Raw genomic sequence first — 7,265 nt, 5'->3', positions numbered from 1 at the left:
GTATAATATTTTTCTAGACACATGATACATGATGTTTTATTCTATTTCTCTTTCCGCATTAAACAGTCATCTATCACCATTGAATTTAGACAAGTTATAACGGTTAGGTGGAAAACGAGGAGTACGGAGTGTAGAAAATGCGGAGTGTGGAAAATGAGGAGTATGGAAAATGCGGAGTGTAGAAAATTTATAAAAGAAAAAGACTATATATATATATATATATATATATATATATATATATATATATATATATATATATATACATGCATGAAAAATTCTGTCTCACTTGGGTAGTCAAGTCTTTTCATCCGTAAGCAGAATATTAACCTCTCGCTAATGATGTTGTTTTCCTTGGCTAGTTAGCCGTGAATATTATAAACTAACAGAAAGCGTATGGAAAATATTTTTGATCAAGTTCCAAAAGGTGTTACCGCCAACACCTAGATGGTGCAAATCTTGCGAAATGCGTTCTTCCATTACAGTTAATAATAAGCTATGGGTAGATTCAATTTAATTTGCATATTCACATGTGAGTACAAGTCCGCATTGATCTCCACGTGGTCGTATGGCTGTTAAAACTTCTTCAGCCTAAATCGCTTTCAATAGGTTACTTCGAGAGCCTGCCAAGTTTTGCGTGGAGTGACGTAAAAGATAAGGACAAGATTGGTAAGGGAAGCTTTGGATGAAAGGCAACTACGCACCTGAAGGTAAAGTTTTTGTTAGGTGATTTTCTGAAGAGGGGAATTCTCTCTAAAAGAACATTGCAAAGGAGGCAAAAATGCTTGAGAGCATTTGCCATCCAAACATTACACAATCTATTGGAGTTTGTTCAAAGCCAGTGGCAATAACGATGGATTACGAGTTCTTCGATTTTAGTCCCTTCGGCTTCAACCAACAAATATCCAATTTGTTAGAGTTTTTAAACACCCTTGACCACATCGAGGGCGAAACTGAAGCCTTTGAGCATTTCTTGCCTGTTTTTCCGAAGGCTGCAAAGGACGTCGTGGAAGGTCTCTGTTTTCTTCATTCATGACCTAAAACCAAGCAACGTGTTGGTCAGCAACCGGCACTACTGTAAAAAAGATATCAGTGCGGATCAACTGCCAAGTGTCTTTGCCGACTGTCCGGTGGTTTGCAAACTAACTGACTTCGGTGAGAGTAGGTCAACTTTAATCCAAACAGCCTCTATCATTCATGCGAAGACAATGAACATTGAGCGTGGTACAAAGCCCTACATGGCTCCAGAGATCATACTCGAAGGGAAATTGAATTACGCAGCGATGGACGACTGAAAGGCGATAGATATCTGGGCACTGGGGATGACGTTTTTCAGTATTATCAATTCTGACGTCGAGTTTCCCTATGAAGTGGAACTAAATTTAAGCTCTGAAAAAGCTCCAGACCTGGCTTCCAAATTTGAAAAGCTGCTTAAAGAGATGATAGCTAACAAATCCAAACCTCAATCGTCCAAAAAATATAAACAGCGACAATTAAAAGAGTGGGGCCAGCTTGACAAACTGTATCACAAATGCACAGCTTTCGACGCTTTTCTCCGCCCAAGCTCTGAAGATGTCCAAGTGGAACTAAACGGTAAAGTTGAAAAAGTACCATCAGTACTTTCAGAGGGCACCAGCTTGGAAGAGAAGGCTAATAACAAAATCGTTAAGGAGCACGATCGAGACATTCGACTTGCCCGTACAGAATCCTCCGCTGTTTCAGAGCATGCCCACAACACAGGACACAAGCCACTCGTAAAGTTTATTGATCGTGACCCTTACTACTACACGCGCAGGGTCAAAGAGGCAATTCATATAAGACCTCACCCTAATAACATCAACAGGGATAGTGGAATAGAAATTCCAGAAGCGTGGTTGCCCACGGTCAAAAAACACAACAACAGGAGAGCCCCTCGACAGCGGACCGCTGAGGGAGAAAATCACTGAGTGAACAGCAAGGATCGAAGTGCACCATCAGAGCTGTTGAATTACAACTAATCACAGCAGAGTATCGTCTTTATAAGATCACGCATGACCTGTCGACCTCATCGCCTGAAGAAGACTAGCAGTATGCAGTCGAAACGTCGCGATCTACATCACACGTGACTACATAAAGAGACAAACGAAAAACTTAGCTTTTATTGTTATTCACTACTATGAATAACCACAAACTTTTCTTCGAAAGGTACGGAGAAGGTTCCCAACAACAAGTCAGCAAACGATATGTTCATAACTAGGAATAAACTTTTCCTACGAAGTAGTAGTACTGTAATGATTAGGAAAGAAGAGAAAAAGTATGCACTGAAAAATACGATCCATCTGCCTTGGGAGGGAAACTTCTTGCAAATTGAGACTCATTTTTCACGCTTTTGTTTATTTCCGACATGTCATTCATTATATACGTATAACTTAGTCCAGGTTAAAACATAGCGCTATCATAGTGTCGAACTCAATTAATCAATTAAGTTCGAAAATTAGCGCGACTTTAGCTCGAAGTTTGAGTCTAACGTTGCGCTAGAGTCGTGTAGCGCGACAAGCTGAGTTGCGCTACCCGACTCTGGCGCGACGTTGATTCAAACGTCGAGCTGTAATCGCGCTGAAGTCGAACTAATAGAATATTATTTTCAACGTTGGCACGACGTTTGATTCAAGCGTCGTGTGAAACTGACGCGAAACCTAATGCATACGTTATGACAATGTCGTCCCGAACACTTTCTCAGCGGGATAACGTGAAACGCATGCGTAGATTGTTTCAAATTTTGAAAATTGGCGGCTTAGATGTCAATGACGACGAATGCTTGAATTCAGAGTACGAAGATGAAAGCCTAGCATCTGAGCAACTCAAAATCAGTCTAGAGTCGGATTTATTGGAATGTTCAAGGGTATCGACAGCCAAATCGAATTCTGGTTCTTCGCGAAAGGTGGGAAGGAAGGCCGTATGGCGGGAAAATGTCATAACTGATATGGTGGACAAAATTTGTTCCAGTGAATATCTAAGCACCAACCTTATCTTCAGAAACACTACTCGCCCTAGAAAGACGGCAATTTATACGGATGTAAGGAACGACTCGCTAGCCGCGGAGAGAATTTTCCTTCCGACGTGACTAAAACAAAGAACAGATTTAAGAAATGTGCTGCTGAATGCAAGAAAGCCGCTCTAACCATAAAAACGGCTACAGGCATCAAACGGTTTCAAGAAGAGAAGAACTTCGGCGAATGGTTCAGCCAACTGTACAGCTTTGTCAAGACCCGTGATTCGTGCACACCAGAAATGGCTCCGGAACCCTCCTGCTCAAACAGAGGTGGAAAGTCCTGAGACTGTGGAGGCCACCGAGACTAGGGCAAACTCACATTCATAATATATAAAAGTGCACTATGACAACAGTAGCAGTAAAGATGGTGATACGACAGCTAAAGCGCAATTTGTTCCAGTGAAAAGGGGAAAGAAACGGTTTAAAAACGATCCAGTAGTGGAGGCAATCGAAAATATGAAGCATGTGATTGAGAAAGACTCCACTTAAGAGTTACTTGAATTTTTTAAGGAGGAAAACGAAAGAGCCAGACAACATGAGATGCGCCTGATGCAAATGGTGATGGCACCACCCCAAGTTTATTACAGTGGTTATTAATCTCTGGAGACTCTAGTCCAGGTTATGATCAAAGTATCAGTGCTTCATCCCAGCAAGGATCTTTCACAAGAAGCAGGAGCCCTTATGCTGAGGGCTCAACTCTAGCAAGCAGCCATGTCCACTTTACAGAAAATAATGAAAGTTATCTCAGTCTTGAATGAGTAAAAAATCTGTTTAGGTCTGTCTTTTGTAGAAGTTGGATAATTTAACACTCAAATTTTTGTGCTCTGATAGAACATCAGTTCAATTAATGAACCATTGGAAACTTTGGTGTGGTTGATATTTAAAGTAACCAATATTTTTCGAAAAAATTCAAGATCAAACAAGCAGGTAGTTGTTTTAAAATATAGAGTTTGACATGCAAGATATATATGTCCACAGATGTATTGTTATGATGTCGTATTGTGTTAATGTTAAAAGTAAGTTTAGCATAACTCTTCGATTCTTTATTTATTCTTTATACAACTTAGAAGCAATTAACCTGTAATCAGGGGCCCTTTTTGGGGGAAGGGGGGTGAGGAGAAATTTGTACTAAAAAACAGCTCCTGATAACAGGTACAAAACAATGTACATTGATACAATTACAATGAATTCAACTTGTTTCTAGGGCTGGACTTATTATCATGAATACCAGTGTAGATTAAATTGTTAACACAGCTGCTAAGCAACACTTCATAGAAGATTGGCTACTTGAAGATTGGAAGTGGCATACTTTTTCAAACTGTTTAAAGTGGTTCCAAATTTCATCTTATTTCAGAAGACTACCATCAAACCCTCGAACTACCCTTCACCTCCAAAAAAGCCCAAATATATCAGCAATAAAAACTGCAATACTGATTAAAAATAGCTCTAACAACTAATAAAAAACATAATTAAGCAAAGAAACACCATGCCCTTGCATTTCCAACCATAGTTTCTCTGCAAGGCTGTTCCTAATACAGATGGCTTTACGATTGGTATCTGGAATCCTCTCACACTCAGTCATGTTCAGCAACCTTTTAATAGTTGCCCTGTATCTTATCTCATTTGAGTTGGGATCAATTGTTAAGTCTAATTTCCTGTTAAGGCTCTCTGCGTGAGATACAGATGCAAGCCAAAAAGGCAGATCTCAACTCCATGTGGGTACTTTCACAATTGTGCAGTGGAATTTTCCAGCACCCTTAAAGCTGCTCATAGGCACATTCTACAACCATACTAGCACTGCTAAGGCAATAATTAAAGTTACTTTGTATGGGTGTAAGCACAGCATTTGTGAATGGCTTCATAAGCCATGGTTTAAATGGAATGCTGAGTCCCCTAAAATAAGGGGAGAAACGGTACCCCCAAGATCCTTTCCTATCTGTAGAACAATTTCTTCATCTGGCACATTTTCCCATAACTTGGTTTATTTAAAGATAGTGGAATCATAAGAGTTTCCAGGGTATTCGAAGTTTGCCCAAATAAAACGATATTTTGCATCCACCATTCCCATGAATATTATAGAGTAGAATTTTTGAATTTGTCATACTTTTTGCAAGCTTCCAAACCTCCAGGAGGACATTTCAGCGGTAAGTGACAACCATCAATAGAGGCCCATGAACGAGAAAATTGCCACAGCTGTTCAGTATCCAACATTTTTTCCTTGAAACGCATTTCATCTGATGGGAGATGTGCCATTATATTATCCTTTCATAAGTTATTAATTATTGACTTACTAACTTCACTAACAATTGTGCATACTGTGGAAACACCGACACCGGCCATTCCACTGAGCTATCGTACGTAAATAATCGCCTCTAGCTAAACTATATAGGCAGATAGCAAGACCACATTCAGGAGAATAGGCTCCTCGCAAACTGAATCTCTTAACAAATCATTTTGGATATGCCCAAGAATAAAGAGAAAAGTACCTCCCAATACTCGTAAAAGTTTCTTAAACCTTTTATCTGAAAATGTATTCCAAATATGCGCTTCCGTTTTTCTTCATGACAAGAAAGCAAAGCACGTTGTGTTAACATCCTTCCTTTTTTTGCAAAAATTCGACGGAAAAGAAAAACCTTTCTACGTTGGTCTATGGACGAATCCATGTCCACCATCTTACAGCTGACTTGACCCCAGTCTCCTGATGCAGTATTTCCATAGAGACGATTTGAGACGAGTCAGCAGCTATTAAGTGCGACGTGGACGACGTTTCAATCAACTGTCGTGCTGCAATCGCTTTGCATTCGAACTTAATACAATTGAGTTCAACACGACGAGAGCGCGACGCTTGAATCGGGCCTTAATGATTCCGGATGAGGATTTTTTTTTTATTCAGTGAAAGACGCGGCGTTTCAAAGGAGAAGAGGGCAACTTTTTGCAACAACACGAAAAAATAACATCTGAAAAGTTACCTATATCTCACGGTAATTTCATGAAGGTATTCATATAAACAAATGCCGTGCCACGTAGAACCCTTTAGGCTGCTCCTCAAAAAACTCAAGTATTTTTTCTGTGAACACACCCAATTTGCAAAGCTGTTTGTTTGAAAAACTTCTTGCCTGCCTCAAATTTCATCCCAATTCGACTAGGGCGTTATCTTCTAACAATGAGACATAACATTTGTTAAATGATCCGGATAATTTTCTCTAGACACATGTTATTCAATGCACTGTTCAATGTTTAATTTTGAATTAAACAGGCATCCTTCACCGTTCAATTTAAACAAGATACAGCAAAAAGAGAGAAAGAGAAAATTGATATAAATTTATTATCTAAAGCTAAGTACATTTGCATTAGCTGATCATTAACTAAGCCAGTCAAGAAAATTGTGTGTTTCCCTTTACTTGGATCTTCAAAATTAGTTTTTGGAACAAAGAGGTATCGCTATCATTTTTCAATGAGAATGAGTCTCAATTAAAATCTTGAACGAAATGTGTAGTAACACTCTAAGGATATGCTACTCCGGGCCTTTTTTAGTTCATTCATACTGAGAGCAAAGAATGAGGTATATGGTGGAGCAGATGTTGACGGAAGTTGTCGACCGTGGACGGAAGTTGTATTCCGTAGACGGAAGTTGCATTGTGAACCGTGAAGGAATTAGTTTCGCATGCTACCCCTCCCCACTTAGTGAAAGTCAAAATTAATTTCGATGAAGCTCAGAAACTCAAGTGGAAAGAAGTAAAATGTTTGTATGGTTTAATAAAAAATAATAACCTCGAACTTCTTAAAATGCAATTTGAATCGAGAGGCCGAAATGTTCACACCTGGGGGACCCGTAGTGGCTTCATTTCAACACATGCTGTGACAACGCCGAAGAGCATCGGAGGCAGCAATATGGGTAAGCTGCACGTTTGCGTTCGTCTTCAGTTGATATAAAGTAATCATTGCTATATCATTGTGCTTTTCCTCGGGAACTCTTCAATATACAGTTCACACATCAATCATAGCGGCCAAGATAGTATCACTAAAATTTTTTTTCGAGCTTCAATATTTCGGTCCGGACTTGAGGCTTGCTTGAACAAAAACAGCAGTATCAATCCGGTCAGTACAAAATGCAGACTGCAGACCGGGTACAAAATGCAGACCAGGTACAAAATGCAGACTGAGAATTTATACTGTTTTTCCGTCTGAACGTGACAACATGTCATCTTACAACTTACCGAGCGTCACGCAATCGCTT

The 7,265-nt window shown here is 39.6% G+C and overlaps 1 pseudogene; it reads left to right on the top strand.

Moving 5' to 3' along the window:
- Positions 1 to 1,319: 1,319 nt before the first annotated feature.
- LOC149053251 (uncharacterized) lies at positions 1,320 to 3,786 on the top strand (annotated as a pseudogene).
- The last annotated feature ends 3,479 nt before the right edge of the window (positions 3,787 to 7,265 follow it).

Source organism: Pocillopora damicornis, chromosome 1 (assembly GCF_964200805.1).
Source record: "Pocillopora damicornis chromosome 1, jaPocDami1.2, whole genome shotgun sequence".
Classification (NCBI taxonomy): domain Eukaryota; kingdom Metazoa; phylum Cnidaria; class Anthozoa; order Scleractinia; family Pocilloporidae; genus Pocillopora; species Pocillopora damicornis.
Note: the sequence above shows the minus strand (reverse complement) of the source record. Positions and strands in the feature narration are given on the sequence as shown.